This window comes from Theropithecus gelada, chromosome 5 (assembly GCF_003255815.1).
Source record: "Theropithecus gelada isolate Dixy chromosome 5, Tgel_1.0, whole genome shotgun sequence".
NCBI classification, from domain to species: Eukaryota; Metazoa; Chordata; class Mammalia; order Primates; family Cercopithecidae; genus Theropithecus; species Theropithecus gelada.
Genome location: NC_037672.1, coordinates 97518378 through 97540423, shown reverse-complemented (window position 1 = coordinate 97540423; position 22046 = coordinate 97518378). Strand labels below are relative to the sequence as shown.

Sequence of the window (22046 nt, the reverse complement as noted above, 5' to 3'; positions counted from 1 at the left end):
GAAATAAGTTGCACCATGAATAAAAGAAAACTTTGTTGAAGATCAAGTTTGTGGGAGAGTAGTTAAAGCAGCATAATAAAAATGCAGAATAAGATATGTAGCTAAAATTTCATCAAATAGGGAACCATTATTCTGAAAGAATGTCAAAGATCCTTTGGAAAATCAGGACCAGTAAACAAGGACATCTTCTGTCCAGCATGTATTGGACAGAGAGACTGAACATAATCCAAGAATGATGAAATATCATTTGGACATATTAAACCCCATCCAATCCTGCACAACCATGTCTGTTACTAGTATAAGAGTGTCATGTTAACAGTCAAGTGGCAGGAAATTAAACATTTGAATTTTCTAAAAACCGAAATTAGAAAAGAAATGTACATTAAAATAAATTCTGTGGTTAGTTTACTTTAGCATGATGTTTTGACCAAAAATTGTCTAGAGGGATCCCCTATTATGGTTATCAGATAATGATTCAGGTATGGGACTCCTGGCACTTTGGGAAGCTGAGGCGGAAGAATCATTCGAGCCCAGGGGTTCGAGACCAGCCTGGGCAACATAGTGAAATCTGTCTCTACAAAATATAAAAAACTCAGCCAGACATGATGATGTGTGCCTGTAGTCCCAGCTACTTGGAAGACTGAGATAGGAAGATTGCTTGGGCCGGGGAGGTCTAGGCTGCAGTGAGCTCTGATCGCACCACTGCACTCCAGCTTGACTGACAGAGTAAGACCATGTCATAAAAATAAAAAAGGGAAAGAAAGAAAGAAAGAAAGAAAGAAAGAAAGAAAGAAAGAAAGAAAGAAAGAAAGAAAGAAAGAAAGAAAGAAAGAAAGAAAGGAAGGAAGGAAGGAAGGAAGGAAGGAAGGAAGGAAGGAAGGGAGGGAGAGAAGGAGGGAGGGGGAGAGAGAGAGAAAGAAGAGAGGGAGGGAGGGATGGGGGAGGGAGGGAGGGAAGGAGAAAGAAAGAAAGAAAGAAAGAGAGAAAGAAAGAGAGAAAGAAAGAGAGAAAGAAAGAGAGAAAGAAAGAGAGGGAGAAAGAGAGGGAGAAAGAGAGAGAGAAAGAGAGAAAGAAGAGAGAAAGAAAGAAAGAAAGAAAGAAAGAAAGAAAGAAAGAAAGAAAGAAAGAAAGAAAGAAAGAAAGAAAGAAAGAAAGAAAGAAAAGAAAAGGAAAGGAAAGGAAAGAAAGAAAATGGGACTCTTTCTTTGGTCTAGGGAAACATTTTTTGCTTCCAAATTGATTATCAGTCAAAGTGCTGTCAAAGACTGGAGATGTACTTTTTTCAGTAGAAAAACAGTACAACTTTAGTACTGGTACCTGGCCCAGGATAAATGAAGGACATCTCATGATCCCTAGGTTTTCTTTCCAAACAAACAAGAGAAAGTAATATTGAATGAGGTATAAGAAAAATTAAAGAAATGCAACTTCTGGAAGATTCCTGGAGTTGTAAGGAAATGATTTAGAAGGAAGAAAAAAACTGAAGTACCTACACTGGGCATCCAACCTAACTTTATTCACTCACTCATTGGGTCCACCAGCCCTCCAGTCCACAGCTGAGTAAACTTAAACAAGGCATCTTGTCACTCTAAGACTCGGGGCTTTTTTTTTTTTTTTTTTTAATTTGTAAAATAAGAATAATAATGGTCTCTACTCATAGAATAGTTTGAAATATGAAATAATGCATGTAAAGTGTTTAGAACATGGCATGGCATATACATTGGGGCTCCATAGGATTGGCCATTAGCATTGTTGTTATTATTTTTCACTCTTATTATTTTCCACTATAATAGAATCTAGGTCCTAATGGTTTAGTGTAGATAGCATGAACAAAACTTACCCTCATGGAACCTGCCAGCTGTCAGCCTCCTAGTCATAGAGGCTACATCAAACCCCAAACAAGGACATTCATTGCCCACTATCTCCCCGAGCCCTGTGTGGACCCTACTTCTCCAGAGATGCTGACCTGAGATGGCCACAACCAAGAGACACGTGAGCACATTCTGTCATAAGCACCCTGCCTGATCTTGCTTGTGCCTTTTATCTCACCAATAAGGATACTGGAACTTAGTAGAAGTCTAGAAGATAAGAAGAGAGGACATCCAGGAAAGGAAATCCAAATCTGGGTTCCAGCAGAAAGTATCCGTAAGTATTCCAAATACAGAGAGACAACCAAGGAAGTCTCACTGAAGCTATGATAAACTGCTACTGCCCAAGCATCCACTGCAAATCCACTGAGGAAAGAAATAAGGAGATAATTGAGGAGAGTCCTTTAGAAAAATGTTTCGTGAAATCTCACAATTATTAATTGTATACTACTGCATTGTGGAACATTCTAATAAAGCAAAATGCTACTAAATATGTGTATATTGTAGTGCGCCTGTGTTAACTGAGGACTGATAAAATCTGAAACCGTGATCCATGATAAAAATAGAAAACGTGGTTTTGCAAATGGATTTTTATCTAGAAAATAAATTTGCCACAGGATGGCAGTAAAAGGTAAGATATAAGGATAGGGCATATATTTTATTAACCCTTAAAAGCACTTTAAGGTATATAGAAACTTCAAGTATTTGAACATAACCTGTATACCATTCTTCAAACTAGATACAGAAGAAAAAAAAAAAAAATCCTGGAGTTTTAAATACCAGAGTTATTAGACTAAAATTGGTTTCCTCATGAAAAGAATGATGCGTAACTGATGATTATGACATCTTAAGGAGTCATCCTATAACTCTATCTTCAAGTTTGAACCAATATGATTACAAATAAATTCTAGAGTAACTAGGTCATATTTTAAAGAGAATTAAAAAGCATAAGACAAGCTTTTCATCTCAGTTTCCCTGAGATCTCAAGTCCTGATGCTCTTCCTCTGCTTTCATCTCTTTTCCAGTTGAAGTCATTAATCATCTCAAAAACATTTCAAACTTTCTGTGCTCACTTTGACAATGATACTTGGGCCTCAAATTCTTGGCTGAAGTCATCTGCTTGGTGAATTCATCACAATCATAAGTGTAAATAAAAGTCACTAATGTATATAAAATTTTAACTCTTCTAAAGTTATCACTTCAGAGTTGATGGGCTTAATAGCCAGTGACGGAGCTTTAATACAAGTGAAAACTTGTCAAAGGAGCCTCAAGGATAGCATTGATCAAGGGAGCAATGTATTAAAGGACAAGGGTTGGGGCAACATATTTGTTCATTCATTCATTCTACATAAACGTGTTAGTGTATAGAAGGTTAAAAGGTGCCAGGCAGTATAATATATGCTGGAAATAGTTGGGCAAAGGAGTATTTGCCCTCTAGGAGTTTACAGACTAGTAAATAGTCAAATACTATACATTGAGACAACTGCTAAGGTAAGAGATGAGTTTGCAGTAAGCACAAAAATGTGAACTCTATGAGGGTAGGAATTTGGGTCTATTTTGTACCTTGCATCCCCAATGCAGGAATGGCTACATGATTTGTGAGGCTCGATATAAAATGAAAATGTGAGATCTCTTGATTGGAAAAAAATTTTAAGATGTTCAAGACAGCAATAGCAGAGCAGTAAACCAAGTGTGGTGGTCCTCTGAGCACAGAGTCCCATGAAAGCAGCCCTACCCCCATGCCTAGAACAGTGCCTGGCATAGAGTAGGCTTTCAATAAATATTTGTGAAAAAGGAAAAAAAAAAGTTGGGGGCAGGGAGCGGGTGTGGAGAACAGGCAGAGAGAAGGCAATGAAAAGTCTTAGAAATAGTGCCTGCAGTGAGCTGAAATCCGGCCACTGCACTCCAACCTGGGCGACAGAGCGAAACTCCGTCTCAAAAAAAAAAAAAGAAAAGAAAAAAAAAAAAGAAATAGTGCCTAAGCTGGACTTGAGAAGTTAACAAAGATTCTCTGAGACCTTCTGGTTGAGACAGAAAGTAGAGCAGGAATTCCCTGGGAAGCAGCAGAGGAGGAAGAAAGTGCTTTACTTAGAAGTAAGCACATGTGCAAAGTCTCAGACAAAAAGGGAGAACTGGCTCATGAAAGAACTACTGAGCAGAGTGGGTCATGAAGTCAGTTTGGTAAGTGTAAACCCACATTTATAAGAAAGAAAAGGGAAAATATTAGAATTCCTCTTCCATTGCTCCGTAAAGCTTTTATCTGATATACGTATATATGTGTAAATGCATACTGAATCATACTGTAAAATGCTGAGAATTATTTATTTGGTCGAGGTCAAAAAAAGCATGAAAGGTCCTGGGCTGGAGCAGGGGAGGAGTATGGTGGGAGCAGCAGTAGGAAGAAAAGGGCAGGGGAGGGGCAGTGGGGCGGGGGCCATGATAATCAAAGATGAGCTTAGGAAATTAGCAGGGATTAGTTCAAGAGGGGCCTTGTAAACCTTATTAAAAAGTTTAGAAGCCATTCTGACAGCAGGAAGAAGTCACTAAATGTTTTTAAACAGGAGAATGACAAAATCAGATTGCATTCTTAAAAAAGATTAGGGCCGGGTGCAGTGGCTCACGCCTGTAATCCCAGCACTTTGGGAGGCCGAGGCAGGTGGATTGCCTGAGCTCAGGAGTTCAAGACCAGCCTGGGCAACAGGAAACCCCATCTCTACTAAAATACAAAAAATTAGCTGAGTATGGCAGCATGCGCCTGTAATCCCAGCTACTCAGGAGGCTGTGGCAGGAGAATTGCTTGAACCTGGGAGGCAGAGGTTGCAGTGAGCCGAGATTGTGCCACTGCACTCCAGCCTGGGTGACAGAGTAAGACTCTGTCTCAAAAAAAAAAAAAAAAAAGATTAGCTGCCACTTGGAATGAATTCCCCACCCAGCAGTCAATCTTGTTACTCCTAGGTAAAAATCTTTAATTGCCTTCAACTCTTTTTAGAATAAAGACCCAAATCTTTACCAGGCTTACAGGGCCCCTTCAAGATCTGAGACTGAGGGCAGAACTCACTTGAGCTATTCCCACCCAATCCCACCCATACCCCAAATGCTAGTTCTTTGGGGCACCCCTCAGCCTCTCCGACTTATACTAGAAACATTCTCGTCCCACTGCTTTTCTGCTTGCCCTTTGCTTGGTGACTTCTCTCTCAGCCCACAAGCCTCAGGTTAAAGATCCTTGGGGCTCCTCTGGGAGCCTTTCTCTGAGCTCCCAGACTTTCCCTTCCCTTGTAATGAGATCCTCAAGCCCTATCACACTTGTCATTTACAAGATTACTCATTTCATGTCTCTGTCCTCATTTGGCTATAACCTCTGCAAAGGCAGAGATGGTGTCTGTGGGGCTCATTACAGCATCTAACGTGGTGAGCAGCCCATAGCAGCATTCAATAAATACATTTAGTGAGTGGATTTAAACAAAAGGAGAACATACCTCCTGGCAGCACAGGTTCTGGTTAAAAACCGTTTTAACAATGCAAAGGAGATGAGCAGGAATAGGGATTGAGATGAATGGGCTCCTGCAAGAGTTATCTGACATATAAAATGGACAGGATGCTAATTATATTTTCTATGCTGAGCTAATTGCATTTTACCTGGAGGCTAGGTGTCTTCTGGGGCATAGGTTTCTTCCTGCAGGACAGTACTACCACAGAATTCCATTTAGCTAATACAAGGGAAGAATTGGAAGAATTTATGAATCTTGAGTTTACTGAAGACGACACTCTCTCTCTTATTATTCCAATAAGTCTCCCAGACAAAGCAAGAGAGAAATCAAATGCTAATTTTCCTATTCTAGAAAATAATGGCAGCTTAGACTTTGGACCGAAATTGGTGCTTCTTACTTGAGAGAATATTTTAAATATTTTATTTCTCGAAATGAGAATGGATGGTAGCTCCCAATTTAATGTCCGTCCTCAAGAGATTTCCATGTGCTTAATTTAACTGGCCCATAATTAGAGAAACCATCATATCAGCAGTTCATATTGATGAAAATATCAAAAGACCCAACCCCAAGGAATCCTGTCTTTTTTTTTTTTTTTTTTTTTAAGACAAAGTCTCACTCTGCTTCCAGGAGTGCAGTGGCGCCATCACAGCTCACTGCTGCCTCAACATCCCCAGGCACACACCAGCAAGCCTGATTTTTGTATTGTTTATAGAAATAGGGTTTTGCCATGTTGCCCAAAATGGTCTCTAACTCCTGAATTCAAGTGATCTGCTCACCTCAGCCTCCCAAAATGCTGAGATTACAGGTGCGAGCCACCGCGCTCAGCCTCCTGTCTATCTTTGAGCACATAAGAGCATGTCACAGGAATGGTTCATTTACATACGTAGTCTGCTTCTGTTTTTTCTCATCAGACTGTTATGACTCGAGCTGTACTGTTTTGTGCCAACATAGTTATTAACACAAATACAAAAGGAGGCCAAGAAATCAAGAGGTGGTTCTCAGAAGGTGATGCCGAGATCCCAAATACGTTAATAATACTTTTTAAGATTGACATCAAAATGAAAACATAGTGTTTTTAAATTTTATAAATAAGTTACGATTCCTCAGTGGTCTTAAGACTCCACTCAAGAAACATGTCTTCAAAATATTGCACGGTGACTACCTTCCCTAACATTCAAGTGACTCCTCTATGTCAACCACCTCTGTTTTCACTTCTTCAGTGGTAAAAGTAACCAGACCATATCCAGTTATGATACCCAGTGTTTAGGAAAAATGTCTATCCTAAAAATGTTTCTAAAACCTTCTAAACTTCCATGTGGTCTCTCACTCTCTGAACTTTATTGACCATAACACTCATTTGGCAATTTATCACTGAAATATTTTATACATATTGCATTTCCAACTGTTATTATTTAATGCTTGTATTTCCATTCAGCCCCTCATAAATTTATGCTTGGTCTCCACCAGATTTTGGTCCAATACTACTCCCAAAGACCAGCCACCAGTATCTTGTTCCTTAGCTCATTTTTGTCCTTACACTATCTAGAGACAAAATATCCATGCTGATAGGAAAGTTGATCTTTGATCATTTGGTGTTCTTTTACCTCACCCGCATAGTCCCCCTCAGGTCTTCAGTATGGATTGCTTTATAATTCCTCTCGATACCTGCTGATAATACTTAGCCATTTACCATGTGTCAATTTGGATTTCTGAGAAGCAGATGCCAAAACAAGACTAGAGGTGCAAGAGATTTATTGATGGAAATTCCGGTGAAGGAAGGAAAAGATGCAGGAGAAGTCAGAGAGAGCCTTTGAACCCTTAACGGTGCCTCTTCTCTGGAGAATAAGGTCTGGAGACAGATTATTCAACCTTTTTTCACACTGATTATATTTACAGAATAAATTCCATGCCTCAACTTGATTTTGCTGCATTGTTCAGGCCCAACCACAATGTGTCCCCTATTGAGGTAGTACTCAACACTCGGGAAAACTCAAACATTCCGTTCAAGCCAGCCTCAAGTACAAGTGGAATTTCTTTGGCACATTTATACATATATATGTGTGCGTCCATGTGTGTATGTGTGCGTGTGTGTGTATGTATGTTCGTGCTAAAAATATAAATAGAGGTGTTCAGTTTTTTGTTTTTTGTTTGTTTGTTTTGTTTTTTCTTTTCAGAGACAGGATCTTGCTCTGTTACTTAGGCTGGAGTGCAGTGGCGCTATCACAGCGCACTGCAGCTGTGAACCTCTGGGCTCAAGCAATCCTCCTGCCTTGGCCTCCCAAGTAGCTGGGACTACAGGCATGCAGTGCCACACCTGGCTAATTTATTTACATTTTTTAAAGATGGGTTACCACTATGTTGCCCAGATTAGTCACAAACTCCCGGCCTCAAGAAATCCTCTCGCCTCAGCCCCCCAAAGAGCTGGGATTACAGGTGTGGGCCACTGTTCCCTGCCAATAGTAAGTTTTTTAGTGAATGCTTGAAGGAAAATATATTGGAAATGCATATTTTGTTTATTTCCTTTGGTGTGTTTATTTTCTGATAATATCCCAGAGGAGAATGGGGGTAGGAACAACAGAAGAGAAGAGGCATGGGAAAGTCTTAATGTTCTGAGAGCTCTCCTAGAGATGAAGGTAAACCCAGGCAGAACACGAAGCAGATGCCTTATCATCAGCCTCTGAATTGCACAGTTACTGAGGCTACTCTGTTGTTGTTGTTTTTTTGTTTTTTTACTTACAAGGGTTGGGAGTGTAAGTAAATGAGTGAGGAAGGCCTAAAGGACTCTATCTGAAGTCAGGGTGGGAGGGGTGGAGGCTGTGACAAATTAGAGAGAAGGTGGCCCACTTAAATAGGACAGCAGCTATTCAGCTCCAGTCCTGTGAGAATTTCATTTTGCCACATCCCCTATTGTTTAAAGATAATAGAGTAATGTAGGTTTTTATGTGAAGTCTCCTTATGATTAAATGTTTGTTCAAAAACATATATAAGATAGTCTTCAGGCCAGACACAGCTCCCAACCAGTTTGATTTCACAGGCCACTGAATTTCAACCTCTCCCCTACTGTGAAGCCTTTCCAGAGATGCTTACATTGTAGTGACTTATAAACCTTCAAAGGGAAAAACTCTGGCAAGTTGGATTTTCACACTAAAGAAAAGGGAAGATATTGGACACCTTCCTAGTGCCCCCTAAATCTCGAAATGTACACTTCCACCCATTCTAACTAGGTCTAAGACTAATCTTGGAAAACATAATCTAAATGAATACTTTGATTTTTCTGCAAGATTCACATTCATCTTCCATTACAGTTGTATTTTATCACCCTCAAAAAGAATATACGGTCATTTTTTCTAACAAGTACTTCAATTTTATTTAAAAAGCAAAACTGTTGACTTAAAGGAGCTTTTCCTCAGTCTGTGTATAAGAATGACAAGCCTCCCTGGTTTGCTCTGAACCTCACATTTGGCTCGTCATGAACTCTATGTGCCGTCTGTCACCACCCCTAATTTAAAAGTTTCTCGTATAAAGTAAAACGTAATTATCTGTTCAAGGCCTGATTCTATTGCTTAAATGCTTGAATGCCTCCCCAAAATTCCACTGGGAAACACAGGCACAGAAGTGCTACAGCATCTTATCTTTTCTGTTGAAAAGTTAAAATAGGGCATCTTATCACCATGGTTACAGCGTTCTGTGGGTAGTCTTGATCCCTTACTACCCAAAAAGATCAGTTAAGTGACCAATAGGGAATCTGTACCACAGTTTCACTGACAAGCTGAAAGCAGCAGAGGAGCTCACAGGCAACCTGAGGCATCTTGGAGCTCACATTTCCTTTCAAATAACAGGTCTACACAAGGACGAAACATTTAAAATATGTTTTCCAGTACTCATAATTGTGAAAATCAATGTGATTTGAACTTATTTTAAAAATTAATTCAAATATACCATTGCTCATTATAAATATGTATAGAAAGCTAATATGCATTAATATTTATTAAATATATTTAAGAGTAACACAGTTAAATTGAAGATGAGAGAAGCAAAAATGTATGGTCTTCCTTTAAAATACATAAATTTAGATGAATGCAGCCATTCAGTTAATCTCTTTTGAGTACCTTCTACATGATAGACATTGTACAACAAGTTACCTGTGATATGAACAAGATAGAAGCAATGTACCTATCTTCAAATCACTCATAAGCTAATAAGAAATTTATAAAAGCATTCAGGCACAGTGACTCACACCTGAAGTCCCAGCACTTTGGGAGGCCGAGGCAGGAGGATTTCTTGAGCCCCAGAGTTCGAGGCTATGATTATGCCACTCACTCCAGTCTGGATAGCAAAGTGAGAATGTATCTCTAAAAACTAACTAAATAAAGCCATTTATAAATGGAAATATAACTAGCAAGAATAGTAAGTGCTTTACAAAGTTATATATAAATTGTCATGGGACCTCAAAGAAAAAAATAATTGCTTAAGCCTGGGGGACTCCAGGGAGGCTTTAGAGAGGAAGGCCATTTGGGCTGGTTCTTGATGGTGAGCAGGCAGAGGAGAAGACCTGTGCAGAGAACCCGCGGTGAAAGGGCATCACCTGCGGGCAGGGCAGCTGGAGCTCCTGGAACCCACGCTGCAGGGGCAGAAGCGGAGGTGGGAGGTTATTTGGGGCCAGATTAAGCAAAGCCTTTTATCCCAGATTTAATGTTGCGGGCAATAAGGAGTCAGTGGGATTTTAGGCAGAAAACAAGATGATCAGATTTAATCTCAAAGGTTTCCCCAACTAACATATGGAGAAATAACTAGAATAAGTAGAGACCCATGTCAGATGTAAAATGAGCATTCTTCTCTGATGGACCAGCCTCCTTGTTTTTTCAAAGCACTCTTCTTTTAATAAGTATATATTCATAAGACATTTTTCTGAAAATACAGATTAACTTTCCAGTTATCTTGTTATTTCTAGTTATTTGGTGAACAGGAAAAGTATCTCCTGTGGTAACTTCGTATCATCTTTCATGAGAGAATTGGCTTCATTCATCACTTTTTCAGAATTCTGACACTCAAAGATGTTTCTGTTTGACTCTCAGGCATTTTGCAATTCAAGACCTTGAAAATATGTCCCTGCATACAGCAACAAAGAGGTTGGAGGTTATTTTTAAAATGTCTGAATGTGAAAAAAATCAACAGAACTCCCTTAAAAATAAATTAATTCTGGTCTCTAAAATGTATTCTTAGGAAGAGAAATGTAAAAAAGAGAAATAATGCTATAAAATAAAAAGAGGAGAAACAAAAACAACAAAAGGGAATCCAAGAAGAGTTTGAAACTGTATTGTGCAGTGTTCCCTGGGTAACAGTAAATATTTCTTACCTTCCTCCTCTGCCATCATGACAAGTCATGAAACCTAGACAATATTTAATCACAGCTATATTCACCACAAATCATCAATAGACAAAACCCCTGCAGCTCTGTCAGTCAGGGGAGCCCAGAGGCAAAAACAGTCCTTGAGAATGATAGGAACAGGACTTCATTCATAACCCTGTCATAATTCCCTGCTGATTCTACAGGAGAAGGTTACTGAATTTGATTTGGAAAAAAAAAAAAAAGCACAGTTATCAACTGTAATATGCTAAACATCCACATATGATATCTATGCTAGCAATACAGCATTCAGTTTCCCCATTTTACAGAAGAGGCAGCAGCCCTAGAGAAGGTAAGAAAGTTTCTATAGTCACACAGCTGGTAAGTCATCCTAATAGTGTTGGACCAATAACTTCTTGATTCTAAATCTTGTGCTTTTAAATCAAGGATAGCTACCAACATAAAGAGAAATGTCAAGTGCCACCCAAGTAAGACACGCAGTGAATTCTGTGGTTCTTGGAGAAGGGAGCTCCCTGTCTGGAACAAGGGTCAAGAAAGTCTTCTAGCAGAGGGTGACACCTGATCTTGGTCTCTTTACTGGACAAGTCAAAAGGATAAAGAAAGTTCATTCCAGGTTTGAATTTAATAGCAAGCATGAAGAGATGTAAATGGATATGATATAAATTTTTACATACCCATTCAAGAAATGTATTATGCATCTATTATCTGTAGCATATTATGCTAGGGATATAATGATAAAAAAAAAAGAAGAAGAAGAAGGCAATGTGAGGAAAACAGCATTTCTTTAAAAATTGTCTTAGGTGCCCCTTCCTTACAACGGTTACGAGATTGAACAATATGACTCTACCAAGGGGTTGGTAGAAAGAAAAATAAGAAAAGGCTGTCAACGTAATTTGGACCAAAAGTTATGGAGTAACAAATTTGTAGTTGTGATTACTAATTTATTGTTATGTCATGCTCAATATAAAATGATTCTGAAGTATCTTACAAAGATACAATGGTAAACATAAAATATAAAAATAAAAGGAAATTGAGATGAAGAAATATAAGTATAAATAAGATATCCCAGCACTTTGGGAGGCCAAGGTGGGATGATCGCTTGAGGCCAGGTGTTTGTGACCAGACTAGGCAACATAACAAGACCCCATCTCTATTAAAAAAATTTTTTTTTTAATTAGTTGGGTGTGGTGGTGCCTGCCTGTAATCCCAGCTACTCCGAAGGCTGAGGTAGGAGGATCACTTGAGCCTATGAGTTTGAGGTTACAATGAGGTATGAACACACCACTGCCCTCCAGAGTGGGAGAATGAGTGAGACCCTGCCCTAAAAAAGATAATAACAATAATAAGATGGGCCAGGCATGGTGACTCATGCCTATAATCCCAGTACTTTGGGAGGCCAAGGCATGCAGATCACCTGAGGTCAGGAGTTCAAGACAAGCCTGACCCACATAGTGAAATCCCATCTCTACTAAAAATATAAAAATTAGCCAGGTGTGGTGGCATGCACCTGTAATTCCAGCTACTCAAGAGGCTCAGGCAGGAGAATCATTTCAACCCAGGAGGCAGAGGTTGCAGTGAGCAGAGATGGAGCCACCGCACTCCAGCCTGAGCGGCAGAGTGAGACTCTGTCTCCAATAAATAAATAAATAAATACATACATAAATAAGATGAAGCTGGAGTAAGGTCAGTTAAAATGTCAAATACTGGCTGGAAAGGGGTATAATTTGACTCTATGCTTCTTCCTAGCAGTCATTACCCTGCTCCCTCCAAAAATAATCAGTTATATTATCTGATAACACAAAACCATTCAACGAGAAAAAAATAATTTTTTGTAGTGGTAATAACAATAATAATAGCTATTATTTGTTCTCATATGCAACTACTGGGGCTTGATTGGTTTACATGTACTTTCTCATTGATGACCACAATAAGCCTGTGAGGTAGATCCTATTATGGTCTTCATTGTACAGAGAAGAAAACTGGGAGTTAGAGAAGTTAAATAGATTTCCCAAAAACACATGATACGGTTTGGCTGTGTCCCCACCCAAATCTCATCTTCAATTTTACTCCCATAATTCCCACATGTTTTGGGAGGGACCCAGTGGGAGATAATTTGAATCATGGAGGCAGTTTCTTACATACTGTTCTCATGTTCATGAATAAGTCTCAAGAGAGCTGATGGTTTTATCGGGGTTTTCACTTTTGCATCTTCCTCATTTTCTCTTACCACCACCATGTAAGACGTCCTTTCACCTCTCTCCATGATTCTGAGGCCTCCCCAGCCACGTGGAACTGTAAGTCCAATTAAACCTCTTTTTCTTCCCAGTCTTGGGTATGTCTTTATCAACAGCATGAAAACAGACTAATACAGTAAATTGGTACCAGTAGTGTGGGGCGTTGCTGAAAAATACCCCAAAATGTGGAATCAACTTTGGAACTGGGTAACAGGCAGAGGTTGGAACTATCTGGAGGGCTCAGAAGAAGACAGGAAAATGTGGGAAAGTTTGGAACTTCCTAGAGACTTATTGAATGGCTTTGACCAAAACCCTGATAGCAATAAGAACAATAAGGTCCAGGCTGAGGTGGTCTCAGATGGAGATGAGGAACTTGGGAACTGGAGCAAAGGTGACTTACTATGTTTCAGCAAAGAGACTGGTGGCATTTTGCCCCTGCCCTAGAGATTTGTGGAACTTTGACCTTGAGAGAAATGATTTAGGGTTTCTGGCAAAAGAAATTTCTAAGCAGCAAAGCATTCAAGAGGTGACTTGGGCACTGTTAAAGGCATTCGGTTTAATAAAGGAAGCAGAGCGAAAAAGCTCGGAAAATTTGCGCCTGACAATGTGATAGAAAAGAAAAACCCATTTTCGGAGGAGAAATTGAAGCCAGCTGCAGAAATTTGCATAAGTAACAAGGAGCCAAATGTTAATCCCCATGACAACCAGTAAAATGCCTCCAGGGCATGTCAGAGGGCAGCCCCTCTTGTCACAGGCCCAGAGGCCTAAGGGAAAATGATTTCATGGGCCGGTCCCAGTGTCCTCATGCTGTGTGCAGCCTAGGGATTTGGTGCCCTGCATCCCAGCTGCTCCAATGATGGCTGAAAGGGGCCAATGTAGAGCTTCGGCCATGGCTTCAGAGGGTGCAACCCCCAACCCTTGGCAGCTTCCACATGGTGTTGAGCCTGCCAGTGCAGAGAAGTCAAGAATTAGGGTTTGGGAACCTCCAACTAGATTTCAGAAGATGGATGGAAATGTCTGGATGCCCAGGCAGAAGTTTGCTGCAGGAGTGGGGCACTTATGGAGAACCTTTGCTAGGTCACCGAGGAAGGGAAATGTTGGGTCAGAGCCCCCACACAGAGACCCTACTGGGGCACTGCCTAGAGGAGCTGTGAGAAGAGGACCACCGTCCTGCAGACCCCAGAATGGTAGATCCACCAACAGCTTGCACCATGCCCTTGCAGAAGCTGCAGGCACTCAATGCCAGCCTGTGAAAGCAGCTGGGAAGGAGGCTGTACCCTGCAAAACCACAGGGGTGGAACTGCCCAAGATCATGGGAACTCACCTCTTGCATCAGCATGACCTGGATATGAGACCTGGAGTCAAAGGAGATCATTTTTGAGCTTTAAAATTTGACTGCCCCACTGGATTTTGGACTTGCATGGACCCTGTAACTCCTTTGGCCAATTTCTCCCATTTGAAATGGCTGTATTTACCCAATACCTGTACCCACATTGTAACTAGGAAGTAACTAGCCTGCTTTTAATTTTACAGGCTTATAGGCAGAAGGGACTTTCCTTGTCTCAGATGAAACTTTGGACTGTGAAGTAACTAGCCTGCTTTTAATTTTACAGGCTTATAGGCAGAAGGGACTTTCCTTGTCTCAGATGAAACTTTGGACTGTGGATTTTTGGGTTAATGCTGAAATGAGCTAAGATTTTGGGGGACTGTTGGGAAGGCATGATTGGTTTTGAAATGTGAGGACATTAGATTTGGAGGGGCCAAAATGGAATGATATGATTTGGATGTGTCCCCACCCAAATCTCATCTGAATTGTACTCCCACAATTTCCATGTGTTGTGGGAGGGACCCATCAGGAGATAACTTGAATCATGGGGGCAGTTTCCCCCACACTGTTCTCAGGGAAGTGATTAAGTCTCATGAGATCTGATGGTTTTATCAGGGCTTTTCGCTTGTGCATCTTCCTCATTTTCTCTTACCACCGCCATGTAAGAAGTGCCTTTCACTGCCCACCATGATCCTGAGGCCTCTCCAGCCATGTGGAACTGTAAATCCAATTTTTCTTCCTAGTCTTGGGTCTGTCTTTATCAGTAGCATAAAAATGGATGAATACAACACAAAATCAGTAATTGGGGCAAGCAACCTCCAAATCAAGCAAATTTTCTGCCTACCTCAAGCCGAGGAACTTAACCACTAGGTTATTTCTGAAGTAAATTATCCTGCAAGTCCTCAAGAAAACAGACCGGGCAATATAGAACAGTGCATCTCAAATTCCATTGCACATATAAACCACCTGGGATCTTACAATGCAGATTCTGATTCACTAGCTCCGAGGTGGGATTTGAGATTCTGCATTTCTAACCACCTACCAGGTGACCCCAAAACTTCTGGCCTAAACCACACTGTGATTAGCAAAGCTAGAATGAACAATATCCCCACAGTTTAAAGGGATTCTATTTTATAGCATCCCTCAAAGGAGGTAGATGACACAAAACCACAGCATTTCTGTAAAAGCATCATCTCTTTTTAAAAGAAAAGCTATACAAGGAATGTAGCACTGCAATGATTTGGACTAACCAAGGAATTTAAAGTATCAAGACAAAAAAAAAAAACAAGGATATTCTATTAATAATATACCTTATGTTCATACTAGGCTGCATTTAATTGCAACTAAATTATGTCTAATCCCTTCAATTATAGACAGATACTGTTGATTAGACCTCAATGAGGTGGGTGTTAAGTGCTAATTATGCACGTGACTCTGATTTACTACAAGAAAGTAAAAAAGGCCAAAGCAGAGGGAGATTCAGAGGAAAAGGGGAATGGCCTCCTGTTTTCCTGCCTAGAAAATAGATTTTTCTAAAATAACTGCTACATAGCAGTATCCAAGAATAAAACTTTTCCTTTCAATTAACAAAGAATGAGGAATTTCTGAGGCTGCTGCTTCAGAGCCCACAATTTTTTAACAAAACTGCATATGTTCAATCACTATTTTGCTTTTCATTTAGAATCTGTTGCCAAGGAAACATCAATATCCAAGTACATTCAAGGTAAATCTTTCTTCTTCCGTGTTTTTGAAGTGAATCATTGAAGTGAATCACTTAGCAAGGCAGCAGCAAGTTGTAGAACTGAGCTAATCCAGAGGTGGACTTAATTCCAACCACTGTGTCCTTGATAGATCAGCTAGACCTCAGTTTCTTTACCTATAAAGTAACAATGATTATACAGTTGTTGTTTTGAGCAATTTAATTCTGGGGCATAGTCCCTCTATCTGATGTATAGTTTGTCATCTCATTATGCATGGTCAGGAATCTATAGAGTTAGCTTCTTTTATGTAATTACTCTGGAACAAAAGAGGACAAAAAATCCCCATTTTCTCCTTCAGTAATGCAAAGGCAATACATACTTGACTTGCCTAAAAGAAGTGAAGCGATGTGGAATCAGAATCAAATTAAAAAAAAAAATTCCTGTCCCTGCAAATATTATGTAATTCAGGTTTCTTGGTTTCATGGTACATCAGAAATCACAGCCAAAGATAACCACAAACTGAAAGGTGTGTCTACAAGGTCCTTCTGGGTCACTGGCAATAGGGTATATGATCACAAACAAGGGTGGATTCAGGTAGTGTGTGGCCAGAAGCTTTCACAATCTGAAGATTCCCTTAAGAAAAAAATGTGTACTTGTGAATCCAAACTGACTACAAAAGTATCAGGCATGAGAAAAATAAAATAAAATTAAATAAAATAAATTAAAAACTGATAAATACTACAATCAACCAAAATGCCAGAAAAATAATATAATTTTATTAATTAATGTCTGGATATACTTCTAGTAGTCTCTTTTTCCTATGTTTTGGACTTCATGCTCTTTGAGCACCTTTAAGGATGATAATTATTTCATAATACCTATTATAGAATAGGACTTCAGTGCATCTTTGAAATTTATTTTATCAATGGTTTAAAACAGATTTATTTTATCAATATGTTAAAATTTATTTTATCAATACTTTAGAATATAGTATCTTTCAGTTTCATACCACATTATTGGTAACTTCACGTAAAGTTTCAGGATTGTGGTCAAATATTAGAAACACTTCCATCCAAGTTTCTTTCACATGTGAGCTCTAAGGTTCAGAAGAATTTTCCACTAGGTGCATCTAAGGAACATAGCAAACCATTTCCTCCTCTACCACCACATTCTTCTGAAGCTGGATACTGTGCACCCGTCCAACTATTTGGCCACACCTTTCGCCTTTGCATCTGCACATAGCATAGTGGGCAGTCAGAGGTTTTCTAGAATCCATTCCAACACCAAGACAGCTAGAAGTAACCCAACTGTGTGTAGAAATGTAAGTCAAATATATCTTATAAGCCCAAACTAAACATATTCCCAACTCAACTTTCCCACAACTGAAAGCCAAGAATGCCTACAGCCCTCCAATACCAGTTGAAACAAAGGCAAATGTGATGGAGATGAAATCAAATGGGAAGAGTCATCCTAGCCAACTGTAGTTAAAATATCTTATTTTGAGTATACTTACTTGCAAAGGGCCCTTAAACTTCATTAAAATTTAAACTGCATTTGCTTCACTGTAAGTCCGTCTCTGACAGAAAGTGATTATTTTCTCATTTTCTCATGCCTGACAACTTTAACATAACTACCTTCAGTTTCATTACTTCATGTGAAGGATTGTGCTATGTGTTTTTTAAACATTAGCTAATCCATCCTCAAACCAACACTATGAGGTAGTAGTTATTGCACAGCTGGAGAAACTGGAACTCTGAAAGGTTAAGCCACTTGTTCAAGATAAGTAAACTGGTACAGTGGTTCCAATGCTGGTACATGCAAATGTGCTCTCCTGCTTCCTTGAGAAAATTTAGTGGGGAAAGAGCATGAGAAGGACTTTCTATGCTCTCTTAGGCACAGAAAGAACATGACTAGATACAGAGTCTCATTAAGAATATAAAATGTGTTAGATGTACCATGGCTCCTGTAGTGACCGTAGCTCTCACAGGGCCTGAGCCATGCTAGCACCTTCCCAAGGAGACTATTCCAGTTGGCCAGTCTCTGCTCCACAGTAACCATGTGAAATTGAAAAGCTGTGATCAAAAATGCAGTCACATTGGAAGAGATGCAGCAGGGCTTAGTGGTGTGAGCTACACAGGCATTGGAGAACATTAAAAAGACTCTTTCAGCCCAAATCAAGAAGCAGTTTGACAAGAAGTACAATCCCATCTGACATTGCATCATGGGGAGGAACTTTGGTAGTTGCCTGACACATGAAACCAAACACTTCGTCTACTTCTACCTGGGCCAAAGGGGCATTCTTCTGTTCAAATCTGATTAAAGGCATAGACTGTGCCGCACATAGAGTGATTCATCCAGAAATGAGGACTGCAGCCTAAATTACAAATACCAGAGACTAAAATTGTCAGCCTTGCTAAGGAACACCTCAATCTTTGAAACTTTATTGTGTTTTGTACAGGGCATTCTCTGTATTAGTTTATTGTGGTTATAAGATAATTAGCAACACACTTATATTTGTATTCCATACTTCTGTTCCATGTTTTTTTCCCTCAAAATCCATTACTTTAAAAAACAAATCTTTTACAGATATGAAAGAAAAAAATGTAAAACACTGCATCAGTACTTTCTTGTAGTAAGTTTGGGCACTGAGCTAAGAATCCAAAAAGTTAATTCAGATAATATGCTGTCATTGGGGTAACTTCTGTCAGCCATTCGCCAGCAGTTTAACTCTGTTTTATCACATGTCAAATAACAGCCTGTAGTAATAATAAAAATATTGCCATATTTGAATCACAATTCAAATGGATTTTACCAATAACACATATGTAGCATAATTTGATATCGCTTACTAGGGCAAGATTGTATAGACTGAAGCCTAGAAGATGCTTTGTAATAAAGCATGATTATAGGAAAATTATCCTATTTAAATTCAAAGAACTACGAGTTCCTGGCTAAGTTTATGTCTCTTATACAAGAAAATCACAGGGTGACAACCTGCAATTAAAACCCTAGCTCTGTTCAGATCATTAGAAGCCATCTATTTACAATTTAGGTTTACAATTAGTCTATCTCAAGTCACTGAGAATGTGGCCACACCAGAAAGTTCACCTCCAAGAAATCAGGCAGCTTCCTTCGGGAATCTTAAGTGTAGTACATGCTGTACTGTGTACCCAGCTCCCTTTCTCAAATACCTCCAAACAGATGTGCTTCCCATTATTACTTGCCAGATAAATTCGAATTAAAACTATGATAAGATACTACTCTACACTGACTAGAATGGCTTAAATTTAAAGACTAACAAAACCAAGTGTTAGCAAGAATGTGGAGCAACTGGAATTCTCATAAATTGATGGTGGGAGGGTAAAATGACACAATCCCTTTGGAGAAATGTTTGGCAGACCCAACCAAAGGTAAACATATGAATACCCTATAATCCAACATTTCCATTCTTGGGTATATATTCAAAAGACAAGAGTATATCCTTCAAAATACATGAACAAGAATGTTCATAGGTACTTTTTTTTAACTAATATCCAGAAACTAGAAGTAATATAAATGCCCATTAAAAGTAGAAAGATAAATTATGGTGTAATCATACAACAGAATACTATACAAATGAAAATGAATTCATTCCAGCAGCAGGCAACAACAAGGATAAATCTCACAAATGACCATGAGTGAAAGAATCTAGATACAGAAGAATGTACAGTATAATATTGACAACCAAATTTACAAACAAATATCATAGTATTCACAAGTGAGCAAAACAAATCTGTAGGACTAGATATCAGGATAGCAGTTACCTGGGAGTATTGACTTGGAAGGAATATTATAAATCTGCATATTCATCTGAGCAGTAGTTACATGGGTAATATATATGTAAAATTCATTTAGTTGTAGATTTAAGATATGTGTACTGTAAATATGTCATATTTAATGTAAAATATTTTTTATATTAACATTAAGGCAGAGCTTGAGAAAAAGGATCAAGACATCAGAATAGCTAAATAGGAAACCTAGGGCATCTAGAAGAGTACAGAGGTTCTCAACCTCTGTGGCCCAGAAGGAACACAGAGGAAGGAAGAAAGAAAGCAGAACCTGGGGTATCTAAACCAGCAAAACACATGCAAATCCATTCTCGTTCTCTCATGCTCTCACTCTCTTTATGATCCAATTTCTTTCTAATGTCTTGCTTTTCCCCTGAATTTTTGCCCAGATACAGCAAAGGAAGTAGAAGCAGAGCTTTGGATTCAGGGGAATCTTCATCCATCACATTCTCCTGTTTTGCATGAAGCATTATTTTTCAACCCTAATGGACTGGTAGGTTATTCCCGATCTTACACCCAAGTATTATCAAAGTTAAAAGTGAAGGAGTTTCATATGTGAGGCTTTACACAATCTTTCTCATTGTTGTTATGCTTTTTCAACTGCTCTATTTCTTTATTTCAACAACAAAGAACTGTTAGAAGACATTAGTACCCTAAAACAACCTAAATCAATGTTAGTTGGAGATGTTTCTAGAAGATGCCTAAAGGGATTTTTTAAAATAAAAAAATTAACACTATTTAGTGATCATATTCCTATAGTATATTTTCATACTTGTAAGTTTGGGTTGTTACTATACACAAGCATTTAAGTTGCAAGATAGTATAGTGGATATTACTGTGAAGGTTAAAAAAATGCACATTAACACGATGATTGAAATTATTGTCCTAGTATCATGTAAGCATTTGTGGCACAGAATAAAATTTCCAGAGTTATATCTTGAACAACATAAACTGAATTGAAGACTGGTTTCTCTGGGAAAAATGTAAGGAAAGTAAAGTGTTTCTAGAGAAGATAAAAATACTACTACCAAAGGTTCAAGTGAAGAATTTAGTTTATGAATTTGGGATTTTCTACATTAAAGAATTTAAAATTGCATGTGACCATGTCATGTACATCCTTAAAAGTTTATGTGTTCACGATGGACAAAGAGAAGATTGCCGAAGGCTGACAGTCATATTCCATATGTATACAGTGTAAACGAGGCACTCAAAGTGGAAACAAATATTTTAAACACAGCTTAATCATCATATTGAATTCCAGTTTGACACTTTTGTCACCCTCACTTTGTGTTTCTGCATGTATATTCCAAGGAGAGAATTGTGCTATAATTTAAATGAGATAAATACAGCTAATTATATTAAGGTTAAAAATATCACTTTTGAAGAATAGGACTATGTGGTTTGTCCTTAAAAAAATCATAGTCAGAAAATGGGACTGAGTTATTGGCTAAGATAAATGTTCACCATATGCTAGTAATAAACCCAGCTATCTGTTCTTAGAACATCTTTGTTATTAGGAAAGAGATGTTAATGACTTGGGAGAGTAATGTTGGTAGAAGTGGTTAAGAATGTCGACTCTAGAATCAGACTGCCAGCACTAAAAACCCCACTCTGTCACTTGCTCTGTGACTTTGCACATATCACAACTTCTCTACACCTGTTTTCACTCTGTAAAATGGGAGTTACGATAAGATCCACCTTATAAGACTTATAAGACTTATAAGGCTTTTGTAACTAGTGAATGTTAAAATATTTGTTAAACAGGCCGGGTGTGGTGGCTCACTCCTGTAATCCCAGCACTTTGGGAGGCCAGGGCAGGTGGATCACCTGAGGTCAGGAGTTCAAGATCAGCCTGACCAACATGGTGAAACCCCATGACATGAAAAATCATGAGAATAGCATGAAATGAAAAAACTAGCTGGACGTGGTGGCGCACACCTGTAATCCCAGCTACTCAGGAGGCTGAGGCAGGAGAATATCCTGAACCTGGGAGGCTGAGCTTGCAGTGAGTCGAGATCATGCCATTATACTCCAGTCTGAACAACAAGAGTGAAACTCAGTCTCGAATATGAATATACATATACACACACACACACACACATATATATATATATAACAGCTAAAAAAATATCTTGCACGTGGCAGATGGTCAGTCAATATTAGGTCTTATACTTTATCCTTTTCCCTTTCATTGACAACAATACCAACCTTTTTTACCCCCATAAAGGACTTTTTGT

The 22046-nt window shown here is 38.9% G+C and overlaps 1 pseudogene; it reads left to right on the top strand.

Moving 5' to 3' along the window:
* Positions 1-18038: 18038 nt before the first annotated feature.
* On the top strand, positions 18039-18302 carry LOC112624345 (annotated as a pseudogene).
* Positions 18303-22046: the final 3744 nt, after the last annotated feature.